Source organism: Hypanus sabinus, unplaced genomic scaffold, assembly GCF_030144855.1.
Source record: "Hypanus sabinus isolate sHypSab1 unplaced genomic scaffold, sHypSab1.hap1 scaffold_43, whole genome shotgun sequence".
In the NCBI taxonomy this organism is placed as follows: domain Eukaryota; kingdom Metazoa; phylum Chordata; class Chondrichthyes; order Myliobatiformes; family Dasyatidae; genus Hypanus; species Hypanus sabinus.
The window spans coordinates 1,917,072-1,930,417 of NW_026781307.1; the positions used below are offsets into that span (position 1 = coordinate 1,917,072).

Sequence of the window (13,346 nt, forward strand, 5' to 3'; positions counted from 1 at the left end):
TTAGCTCCCGAACTCTGATCTTCACTCTCCACTGATTTTTAACTGGCAGTATCGTAAAGAAATTGCCGGCAATGACCTTTTAAACTTCAGGCATTAAATAAAACTCCACCTTTCAACCAATCTGCGTCATAATATTGGACCACGCAGTAGCATGGAGTCAAAATGGCAAATCCAGCCACGAACTGCCCCTCCTCAAAGGGAGGGGTCCTCCTTTTATACCCTGTTGAAAAAAAACTGTCACATGACCTGTACTGGCGGGGGGAAATGACGTCACTCCACCATCACAAGACCGTTACCTTAAATCCAGTACAGCTTCAACACGACTGTCACGTGACAAGTACAAGATACCCACAGGTACTTAACAATAGCATCCAGTTTATTCGGCTTAAAATCCGAGTCATATGCACACCATTTAAGAATTGCAATATCTTCCTCTAGCTTATACTCTCTTATAATAGTTTTCCATATTTTCAGAGTCCATTTCACCCATAGGTTATCAATAGCATTTATTTACCTTTGTAGGTTGTTATCAGCCAAAATTGCCTGTATGGGTATGGAAAGTATCCTCTGCTCAATGTTTTTCCATTGGGCGTCATATGATGGGTTACACCAGCATATCAGAGCTCTCAATTATGCTGCAATCTCTAAGAGAAGGTAGGCCCCATCCCCCCCCCCCTTTCCCTTGGCTAGTTGCAAAGTTTTGAGACGAACTTTTACCTTGCCAAATATATCTTGAAAACATTTTGTTCCATTCATTGAATTGATTTTGATTAATCTCCATTGATAGGGTCTGAAAGAGATATAATATTCTGGGCTGGGCAGTATATTCATTTTAAGACTCAATCCTTGAACTGAGACTAAAAAAAAGAATTAGGTTCCATCTTGTTATATCGTTCGTAATTTTTTTATATAGAGGCTGATAATTGCATTCTGATAATTTTGCCAAATCTTTTGGCATAATATTTGAAAGTCTCTGTTTGCCATGCGCAGGGATATTTTCAATTTCTCTTGGTGGGCTATTGTTATATGAAAGTAATTGGGTTTTATCTACGTTGATCTTTTATCCTGATAATTGGTCATATTGTTCAGAGGATTGCATCAATTTAGGTAAAGAGTGTGTTGGTTGCCCTAGATAGATCAATATATCATCCGTGTAACAAGCCAATTTATGCTCTGTCCCTTTAATAGTAATTCCTCTGATATCTTCATTTTGTCTGATGTATTGAGCTAATGTTTCCAGATATAATGCGAAGAGTAGCAGGGACCATGCACAACCCTGTCTCATGCCCCTTTCTAGGGTAAGACTATTTGATAAATATCCATTGATTTTGATCCTAGCAGTAGGGTTGACATATAGTGTCTGTATAGTTTTAATAATCGTGTCTTGGAAACCAAATCTATGTAACACTCTGTAAAGAAAATTCCAATTAACTGAATAAAATGCCTTTTCAGTGTCCACACCAACCACTATTGTTTTGCTTTTATTTTTTGTATATGATCCATAATGTGAAGTATCCTTCGTATATTGTCTTGTTTCTGGCGTTGTCGTTTAAAGCCAGTCTGATCGTTATGTATCAGTATGGGTAGAAACTCTTCTAATTGTTTGGCCATGATGGAGGTAAATAACCTATAATCTACATTAAGAACGGATATTGGTCTAAATGACCCACAATCCATTTTATCCTTGCCTTCTTTCGGTATAGCTGAGATTATCGCTTTCTTCCAGCTGGGTGGCATTTGTGCCTTTCTTAGAGCCCAGTTCAGTGTGGGGAGTGAAACAGGAATTAACTCATTTTTTAAATTCTTTGTACCACTCCGCCGTATACCCATCTGATCCTGGTGACTTGCATAATTTAAGCCTACTAATTGCAGCTTTTAATTCAACTTCAGTTATGTCAGCAGTCATCCTATTTTGCTCTTTGCTTAAAGCGGGTAACTCTGGAGAATTCAGGAAGGTGTGAATTTGGGTTATGCTTCCCCCTGGAACTTTGGAAAATAGAGTTTTGTAAAACAGTTCCAAAGCTTCTTGAATTTCACTCAGCTTATTTTTTTTTTTATCATTTTTGTTCCTGGATACTAATTCTATGAATTGTATTTTCAGCTATCTTTTTTTTTTCAGTTTCCACGCCAGTATTTTCATAGACTTCGATGCACTTTCATAATGTCTCTGTTTCAGAAACATTGTTTTTCCTGATTTCTTGCGTAGCCAAGTTATTTATTTCATCCCTAATTCTTTTAATTTCCCCAATGTATCCTGTGCCAAATCCAATTTGTGTGTTTTTGCAGTTCCTTCAGCCTATTTTGTAATTCCTCTAATATTTTATTCCTTATTATTTTCTTATATGAAGATATCGCTATAAATTTCACTCTTCAGACCACCTTCAGAGTACCCCATGAAATGCGAGATGAAACCTCTCCATTATCATTAAATTCTAAGTAGAGACCAATTTCTTTTTTAATTTGTTCATAAAAGTAGGGATCATTGAGTAGACTTGAATTTAGTTTCTAACTAGTATTCTTTGGTTGTAGGTCAAAATCAACAGATAAATATATAGGTGCATGGTCACTTACATCCATTGTCCCAATTCCACAGGTGTTTATTTTGTCTTTTTCTTTTCCAAATGTTATGTAATAGTCTATTCTTGTATATACAGAATGGGGAGCTCAATAATGAGTGTAATCATGGAAAAGTTCCCTCCATATATCAATTAAAACAACATCCTCAAAAAAGGTATTAACTTTCTTATGTAAAGATTTTGTTTCATAGGTTTTTCTTTTGGAAGAGTCTAAGTTTGGTTGTAATTGTAAATTAAATCTCCCCCACATATCAGGAGACCTTCTGTTTCTGTTACCATAATATCAGTAATTTTCTGAAAGAAACCAGTATCACTTCCCGGGGTTGTGTATGCATTCAATAGAATAACTGAATTGCCGTCTATATTCCCCCTTACCAGAATATATCTGCCTTCTTTATCACCCATTTCGAATACTTTTTCAAAATTTAGCTGACTTGGGATAAGAATAGCAACTCCCCTCCTATGTCCTGATTTATATTAGGAGAGAGTGGAAAACATCAAGTTCCTAGAGGTGCAGATCTCGGACAATCTCACCTGGTACAGGAACACCACTGGGATTGTGAAACGAGCCCAGCAGAGATTGCACTTCCTGAGGAAGCTTAAACAAGTATCACCCTACTGTCATCTTAACTACATTCTACAGAGGCATGGTTGAGAGTGTGCTGATTCTAAGCCGGTGCCGCCGGTAGAGAACGGGGCTTTGGGAATAGCGCAGTCATGCCGGCCGTTGGAGAAGATAATGTCCGAAGGGATTTGCTTTCCTTGGACCTGTGGCGGGAGACATCATGTACGAGATGATAGCAGGCAGATGAAGGCACGGCCGGATGGCGGAAAATGTTTGATGATGGATGTTGTCTTTGGACATCAGCATCATCATGGACCACGGGCATCGAGGCCATGCGCTGCTCTCCCAGCCGTCGTCGGGGCGGAGATACAGGAGCCTCAAGTCACACAATACCAGCGTTAATCCGATCAACTTGTGACTTGTGACAGAGGCGATAATTTCCTCAGCTTCACTCACCCCAGTACTGATCTGGCTCCACAAGCTCTGCGCTGTTTACATAAGGAATTGGAGCAGGAGTCAGCCATCCGGCCCATCGAGCCTGCCCCGCCATTCAATAAGATCACGGCTGATCTGGCCACAGACTCATCTCCTCCAACCTGCCTTTCCCCACAACCCCTAATTACCTTACTGTGTAAAAACCTATATAACCGTTTCTTCCCTGGGCAGAGCATTTCACAGATTCTCTGGGAAAAAGCATTTCGAGAAGTCTGCAGCTCATGCTCTCGATACTTATTGTTTTTCGTTTTGTTTGTTTATTTATTTATTTATTTATTTATTTGTTTGTTTGTTTGTTTGTTTGTTTATTATTACTATGTATATTTTTCCCTTACCGTTTTTGCACTTGCAATCTTTGTTGTCTTTTGGACGTTGGCAGTTCATCCGTCTTTCTTGTCTGTGATTTTTCACCGGTTCTGTTCTGTTTCTTCAGAGCTCCAACTGCGAGTCCAGCTGGAGAATCTGAGCTTCACGGAGCTTCTGCAAGGACGGTCAGGAATTCCGGGGGACAGAGAGAGCTTCGGCGGAATCTCCGGAGACCATGGCGGCTGACTGTCTCAATGGTCCTGGTCAGGTCAATCACCGCCGGGCACAGTCCCTCGTACTATTCGCGGCACCTCTCCTGTATCAGGCGCCGGACGAAGATCACGTTCGCTCTGAATCTACACTGGAATTTAGAAGGATGAGAGGGGATCTGATTGAGACATATGAGATTATTAAGGGATTGGACCACGCTGGAGGCAGGAAGCATGTTCCCGCTGATGGGTGAGTCCAGAACCAGAGGCCGCAGTTTAAGAATAAATGGTAGGCCATTTAGAACAGAGATGCGGAAAAACGTTTTCACTCAGAGAGTGGTGGATATGTGGAATGCTCTGCCCCAGAAGGCAGTGGAGGCCAAGTCTCTTGATGCATTCAAGAAAGAGTTAGATAGAGCTCTTATAGAGAGCGGGGTCAAGGGATATGGGGAGAGGGCAGGAACGGGGTACTGATTGTATGTGATCAACCATGGTCACAGTGAATGGCGGTGCAGGCTAGAAGGGCCGAACGGCCTACTCCTGCACCTATTGTCTATTGAATCCGCACCGACAGTCTGTGAGGCTGCCTTCGTCAATGGTGGGGATGGTTCTGGCCCAAGAGAATTCTGGCGGGGAGCGTCCCGGCGGCGGACAGCCGGGTGACACCTCTGTAGCTTGAGTAACCCGATTTCTCACATTTGTCCTTGAACAGGGGGGAGAAGCGCAGCGTCGCGGAGGAAACTGGGGACCCCATCCGAGTGTAAATATGTTCGTGAGTTCGCTCAGGAGAATGTCTCCGCCCATCTGGGACGCTTCCACTGGGCTACCTGGGGATCTAAGGCACTTCCCGCTTGGAAATCGTGTTTTTGACCTCGTTCGGAGCTGGCGGGCCTTCAGGCTGAAGCCTGTTCTCATGATGGGGCTTCATTTCCATGGAGACTTCCTGCAACTAACGACTTTCTCCGAAATGTCTCTTGCAGTGCTCTGCCCATATGATCTTATTACTTTGAAAACGACTTGATTCTGAACTTTGATCTACTTTGAACTTCCGTCTTACCGCTGGGGAATGAGGTGCCTGTGATATAACGGGCTGAGTCCACCGCATATTCACTTTCCCTTTCCAGGCCATTATGCAAATAGTCAGGTTATTCTCAACAATACCCCGATAGAAGGTTTTTTTTGGAGGATTCGGAGGCAAAAAAAAAATTAGCAGCTCTCCCTAAGAAAGCAACGGCGCTGCTTTTGTTTCACACTCTGTACTGGGTCCAGGACAGATACCAGTATGTCAAAGAAAATCGATTTCCACTTCGATCACGAGGGTTCGCGGGATTTCAATAATGAGAGAGGCCTTGGGTCGGCAGTGCGGATTGTTAAATTAGAACATTAGCGCCCGAACAGGGACTTGAACCCTGGACCCTCAGATTAAAAGTCTGATGCTCTACCGACTGAGCTATCCGGGCCCTGAGTCGTTATGACATTGTGCAGCTCCAGCACCAGCTGATGTTAGGTGTTCCGGCTGAGAGATGAGCTCTCTCCCTCCACGAACAGTTATTGCTCGACGCGTTGAGTGTCTTCCAGCGTCGCTGGATCTATGCCATCTGCGCCACCCTACCTGCGACAGAAAGCAACGAGCCTGGTAAGGAATACACCCCGCTCGCCGCCAACCACCTCTCCGACCCAGCGTCACGGCGCCCTCTGGCGTCACAGTTACTCAGTGTGACGTCATAACGCGTCCAGATCTGTTTGCATCGTTGATCTCATCCAGGCTTCACTTTCAAGGAGTCTACAACTTATATTGTCGATATTTATTGCTTATTTCTTTGTTATTCTTATTTTTTTAAAATATTTTTCTCTCGTTGCATTTTCATCGCTTGTTGCCTTTTCAGCTCGGGCTGTTCGTCCGTCTTTGCTGTCAGCGGGTTTTCGCTGATTCCATTCGTGTTTCTTCATGGCTACTGGGAATAACCGCAGGAAAATGAACCTCAGGGCAACTTTTATTTAAACTTTGATGTAACTTGATTATGCTACCGGCCGCAGGTAGCGGGCTGAGCCTGCTGCATTCTTTTCTGTTCCTTTCCTGCACTTTCACATTGCCTTAACCCCCTTAGGGGACAAAATTGCAGTTGGAGTTCAGGGCCCTAAAAGGGACTTGAACCCTGGACCCTCAGGTTCAAAGTCTAATGCTCTACCGGCTGAGCTATCCCGGCTCTCAGTGGCTCACCCATACAATACAATTAAATTACAATAATAACAGATAGATAAGCAATACGTATCAGTAACATAAGAGAATGAGAACATGAGAAGCAGGAGCGGGAGTCGGCCATCCGGCCCGTCGAGCCTGCCCCGCCGTTCAATAAGATCACGGCTGATCTCGCCACGGACTCATCTCCACCTCCCCGCCTTTTCCTCATAATCCGAAATTCCCCGACGATGGAAAAATCTACCCAGCCTTGTCTGAAATATATCTACTGAGGCAACCTCCACTGATTCATTGGGCAGACAATTCGACATGTTCACAAACTCTGGGAAAAGCAGTTCCTCTCCATCATGTCCTCTGGTTCTCGTCTCACCGACCGGTGGAAAGAACTTTCCTGTCTCTGTCTTCTCTATCCCGTTCATAATGAGCTGTCGGAACTTGAACCTGGGTCCGGAGCCTGTGGAAACAGTTCGGCGCTGGGCTCAGTGAAATTGAGTAAAGTTATCCCCTGTGGTTGAAGACTCTGCTGACTGACGGGAAATAACTGTCACTGGACCTGTTAATGTGGGGCCTGAGGCTACTGTCTCTCATTCCTGATTGCCGCAACGAGTTGTGAACATGGCCTGGATGGAGCGGGTCTGAATGATGAGTGTTTATCGACAGGAAACATTGCTTGAAAAAGCACCTTTCCAAGCTTTCAGAGGTTCGTCTTTTATCGGAGTTTACAACTCTGAAATTCGACTCCTCCCGGTGGTCAAAGGAGCACAATCATTAACCCCCGAATCTCCCCTCCCCGCACAAAACTACTGAACACAAAGGGAGCGGGCACATCATCCCCCAAATCTCCCCTCCCCACAGAAAAATAATTAACAGAAAGGGAGCGGGCACATCAACCCCCAAATCTCCCCTCCCCACACAAAACTAATTAACAAAAAGGGAGCGGGCACATCAATTCCAAAATCTCCCCTCCCCACACAAAACTAATTAACAAAAAGGGAGCGGGCACATCAACCCCCAAATCTCCCCTCCCCGCACAAAACTACTGAACACAAAGGGAGCGGGCACATCAACCCCCAAATCTCCCCTCCCCACACAAAACAAATTAACAAAAAGGGAGCGGGCACATAAATCCCAAAATCTCCCCTCCCCACACAAAACAACTGAACAAAAAGAGAGCGGGCACATCAACCCCCAAATCTCCCCTCCCCACACAAAACTACTGAACAAAAAGGGAGCGGGCACATCAACCCCCAAATCTCCCCTCCCCGCACAAAACTAATTAACAAAAAGGGAGCGGGCACACCAAACCCCAAATCTCCCCTCCCCGCACAAAACTACTGAACAAAAAGGGAGCGGGCACATCAACCCCCAAATCTCCCCTCCCCGCACAAAACTAATTAACAAAAAGGGAGCGAGCACATCAACCCCCAAATCTCCCCTCTCCACACAAAACTAATTAACAAAAAGGGAGCGAGCACATCAACCCCCAAATCTCCCCTCCCCACACAAAACTACTGAACAAAAAGGGAGCGGGCACATCAACCCCCAAATCTCCCCTCCCCGCACAAAACTACTGAACAAAAAGGGAGCGGGCACATCAACCCCCAAATCTCCCCTCCCCGCACAAAACTAATTAACAAAAAGGGAGCGGGCACTTCAGCCCCCAAATCTCCCCTCCCCGCACAAAACTACTGAACAAAAAGGGAGCGGGCACATCAACCCCCAAATCTCCCCTCCCCACACAAAACAACTGAACAAAAAGGGAGCGGGCACATCAACCCCCAAATCACCCCTCCCCACACAAAACTACTGAACAAAAAGGGAGCGGGCACATCAACCCCCAAATATCCCCTCCCCACACAAAACTACTGAAAAAAAAGGGAGCGGGCACATCAACCCCCAAATCTCCCCTCCCCACACAAAACTACTGAACAAAAAGGGAGCGGGCACATCAACCCCCAAATCTCCCCTCCCCGCACAAAACTACTGAAAAAAAAGGGAGCGGGCACATCAACCCCCAAATCTCCCCTCCCCACACAAAACTAATTAACAAAAAGGGAGCTTGCACATCAACCCCCAAATCTCCCCTCCCCACACAAAACTACTGAACAAAAAGGGAGCGGGCACATCAACCCCAAATCTCCCCTCCCCACACAAAACTAATTAACAAAAAGGGAGCGGGCACATCAACCCCCAAATCTCCCCTCCCCACACAAAACTAATTAACAAAAAGAGAGCGGGCACATCAACCCCCAAATTTCCCCTCCCCACACAAAACTACTGAAAAAAAAGGGAGCGGGCACATCAACCCCCAAATCTCCCCTCCCCGCACAAAACTAATTAACAAAAAGGGAGCGGGCACATCAACCCCCAAATCTCCCCTCCCCACACAAAACTAATTAACAAAAAGGGAGCGGGCACATCAACCCCCAAATCTCCCCTCCCCACACAAAACTAATGAACAAAAAGGGAGCGGGCACATCAACCCCCAAATCTCCCCTCCCCACACAAAACTATTGAACAAAAAGGGAGCGGGCACATCAACCCCCAAATCACCCCTCCCCACACAAAACTAATGAACAAAAAGGGATCGGGCACATCAACCCCCAAATCTCCCCTCCCCGCACAAAACTTATGAACAAAAAGGGAGCGGGCACATCAACCCCCAAATCTCCCCTCCCCGCACAAAACTAATTAACAAAAAGGGAGCGGGCACATCAACCCCCAAATCACCCCTCCCCGCACAAAACTACAGAACAAAAAGGGAGCGGGCACATCAACCCCCAAATCTCCCCTCCCCACACAAAACTAATGAACAAAAAGGGAGCGGGCACACCAACCCCCAAATCTCCCCTTCCCACACAAAACTAATTAACAAAAAGGGAGCGGGCACATCAACCCCAAAATCTCCCCTCCCCGCACAAAACTAATGAACAAAAAGGGAGCGGGCACACCAACCCCCAAATCTCCCCTCCCCGCACAAAACTACTGAACAAAAAGGGAGCGGGCACATCAACCCCCAAATCTCCCCTCCCCACACAAAACTAATGAACAAAAAGGGAGCGGGCACACCAACACCCAAATCTCCCCTGCCCACACAAAACTAATGAACAAAAAGGGAGCGGGCACATCAGCCCCCAAATCTCCCCTCCCCGCACAAAACTGCTGAACAAAAAGGGAGCGGGCACATCAGCCCCCAAATCTCCCCTCCCCGCACAAAACTACTGAACAAAAAGGGAGCGGGCACATCAGCCCCCAAATCTCCCCTCCACGCACAAAACTACTGAACAAAAAGGGAGCGGGCACATCAACCCCCAAATCTCCCCTCCCCGCACAAAACTAATGAACAAAAAGGGAGCGGGCACATCAGCCCCCAATCTCCCCTCCCCACACAAAACTAATTAACAAAAAGGGAGCGGGCACATCAACCCCCAAATCTCCCCTCCCCACACAAAACTAATGAACAAAAAGGGAGCGGGCACATCAACCCCCAAATCTCCCCTCCCCGCACAAAACTAATGAACAAAAAGGGAGCGGGCACATCAGCCCCCAATCTCCCCTCCCCACACAAAACTAATGAACAAAAAGGGATCGGGCACATCAACCCCCAAATCTCCCCTCCCCGCACAAAACTAATTAACAAAAAGAGAGCGGGCACATCAACCCCCAAATTTCCCCTCCCCACACAAAACTACTGAAAAAAAAGGGAGCGGGCACATCAACCCCCAAATCTCCCCTCCCCACACAAAACTAATTAACAAAAAGGGAGCGGGCACATCAGCCCCCAAATCTCCCCTCCCCACACAAAACTAATTAACAAAAAGGGAGCGGGCACATCAACCCCCAAATCTCCCCTCCCCGCACAAAACTACAGAACAAAAAGGGAGCGGGCACATCAACCCCCAAATCTCCCCTCCCCACACAAAACTAATTAACAAAAAGGGAGCGGGCACATCAACCCCCAAATCTCCCCTCCCCACACAAAACTAATGAACAAAAAGGGAGCGGGCACATCAACCCCCAAATCTCCCCTCCCCACACAAAACTATTGAACAAAAAGGGAGCGGGCACATCAACCCCCAAATCTCCCCTCCCCGCACAAAACTACAGAACAAAAAGGGAGCGGGCACATCAACCCCCAAATCTCCCCTCCCCACACAAAACTAATTAACAAAAAGGGAGCGGGCACATCAACCCCCAAATCTCCCCTCCCCACACAAAACTAATGAACAAAAAGGGAGCGGGCACATCAACCCCCAAATCTCCCCTCCCCACACAAAACTATTGAACAAAAAGGGAGCGGGCACATCAACCCCCAAATCACCCCTCCCCACACAAAACTAATGAACAAAAAGGGATCGGGCACATCAACCCCCAAATCTCCCCTCCCCGCACAAAACTTATGAACAAAAAGGGAGCGGGCACATCAACCCCCAAATCTCCCCTCCCCACACAAAACTAATTAACAAAAAGGGAGCGGGCACATCAACCCCCATATCACCCCTCCCCGCACAAAACTACAGAACAAAAAGGGAGCGGGCACATCAACCCCCAAATCTCCCCTCCCCACACAAAACTAATGAACAAAAAGGGAGCGGGCACACCAACCCCCAAATCTCCCCTTCCCACACAAAACTAATTAACAAAAAGGGAGCGGGCACATCAACCCCAAAATCTCCCCTCCCCGCACAAAACTAATGAACAAAAAGGGAGCGGGCACACCAACCCCCAAATCTCCCCTCCCCGCACAAAACTACTGAACAAAAAGGGAGCGGGCACATCAACCCCCAAATCTCCCCTCCCCACACAAAACTAATTAACAAAAAGGGAGCGGGCACATCAACCCCCAAATCACCCCTCCCCACACAAAACTAATGAACAAAAAGGGAGCGGGCACACCAACACCCAAATCTCCCCTGCCCACACAAAACTAATGAACAAAAAGGGAGCGGGCACATCAACCCCCAAATCTCCCCTCCCCACACAAAACTAATTAACAAAAAGGGAGCGGGCACATCAGCCCCCAAATCTCCCCTCCCCGCACAAAACTACTGAACAAAAAGGGAGCGGGCACATCAGCCCCCAAATCTCCCCTCCCCGCACAAAACTACTGAACAAAAAGGGAGCGGGCACATCAGCCCCCAAATCTCCCCTCCCCGCACAAAACTACTGAACAAAAAGGGTGCGGGCACACCAACCCCCAAATCTCCCCTCCCCGCACAAAACTAATGAACAAAAAGGGAGCGGGCACATCAGCCCCCAATCTCCCCTCCCCACACAAAACTAATTAACAAAAAGGGAGCGGGCACATCAACCCCCAAATCTCCCCTCCCCGCACAAAACTAATGAACAAAAAGTGAGCGGGCACATCAACCCCCAAATCTCCCCTCCCCACACAAAACTAATTAACAAAAAGGGAGCGGGCACATCAACCCCCAAGTCTCCCCTCCCCACACAAAACTACTGAACAAAAAGGGAGCGGGCACATCAACCCCCAAATCTCCCCTCCTCGCACAAAACTACTGAACAAAAAGGGAGCGGGCACATCAACCCCCAAATCTCCCCTCCCCGCACAAAACTACTGAACAAAAAGGGAGCGGGCACATCAACCCCCAAATCTCCCCTCCCCGCACAAAACAACTGAACAAAAAGGGAGCGGGCACACCAACCCCCAAATCTCCCCTCCCCACACAAAACTAATTAACAAAAAGGGAGCGGGTACATCAACCCCCAAATCTCCCCTCCCCACACAAAACTAATGAACAAAAAGGGAGCGGGCACATCAACCCCCAAATCTCCCCTCCCCGCACAAAACTAATGAACAAAAAGGGAGCGGGCACACCAACCCCCAAATCTCCCCTCCCCGCAGAAAACTACTGAACACAAAGGGAGCGGGCACATCAACCCCCAAATCTCCCCTCCCCACACAAAACTAATGAACAAAAAGGGAGCGGGCACATCAACCCCCAAATCTCCCCTCCCCACACAAAACTACTGAACAAAAAGGGAGCGGGCACATCAACCCCCAAATCTCCCCGCCCCACACAAAACTAATTAACAAAAAGGGAGCGGGCACATCAACCCCCAAATCTCCCCTCCCCACACAAAACTAATTAACAAAAAGGGAGCGGGCACATCAACCCCCAAATCTCCCCTCCCCACACAAAACTAATGAACAAAAAGGGAGCGGGCACATCAACCTCCAAATCTCCCCTCCCCACACAAAACTACTGAACAAAAAGGGAGCGGGCACACCAACCCCCAAATCTCCCCGCCCCACACAAAACTAATTAACAAAAAGGGAGCGGGCACATCAACCCCCAAATCTCCCCTCACCACACAAAACTACTGAACAAAAAGGGAGCGGGCACATCAACCCCCAAATCTCCCCTCCCCACACAAAACTACAGAACAAAAAGGGAGCGGGCACATCAACCCCCAAATCTCCCCTCACCACACAAAACTAATTAACAAAAAGGGAGCGGGCACATCAACCCCAAATCTCCCCTCCCCACACAAAACTAATTAACAAAAAGGGAGCGGGCACATCAACCCCCAAATCTCCCCTCCCCACACAAAACTAATTAACAAAAAGGGAGCGGGCACATCAACCCCCAAATTTCCCCTCCCCACACAAAACTACTGAAAAAAAAGGGAGCGGGCACATCAACCCCCAAATCTCCACTCCCCGCACAAAACTAATTAACAAAAAGGGAGCGGGCACATCAACCCCCAAATCTCCCCTCCCCACACAAAACTAATTAACAAAAAGGGAGCGGGCACATCAACCCCCAAATCTCCCCTCCCCACACAAAACTAATTAACAAAAAGGGAGCGGGCACATCAACCCCCAAATCTCCCCTCCCCACACAAAACTAATTAACAAAAAGGGAGCGGGCACATCAACCCCCAAATCTCCCCTCCCCACACAAAACTATTGAACAAAAAGGGAGCGGGCACATCAACCCCCAAATCACCCCTCCCCACACAAAACTAAT

General features: G+C 47.2%; 1 non-coding gene across 1 annotated transcript; it reads right to left on the minus strand.

Annotated features, from left to right (window-relative positions):
• Nucleotides 1-5,538: 5,538 nt before the first annotated feature.
• trnak-uuu (transfer RNA lysine (anticodon UUU)) lies at nucleotides 5,539-5,611 on the minus strand. The gene has a single exon. It is a non-coding gene; the product is annotated as a tRNA-Lys (tRNA).
• Between the last annotated feature and the right edge of the window lie 7,735 nt (nucleotides 5,612-13,346).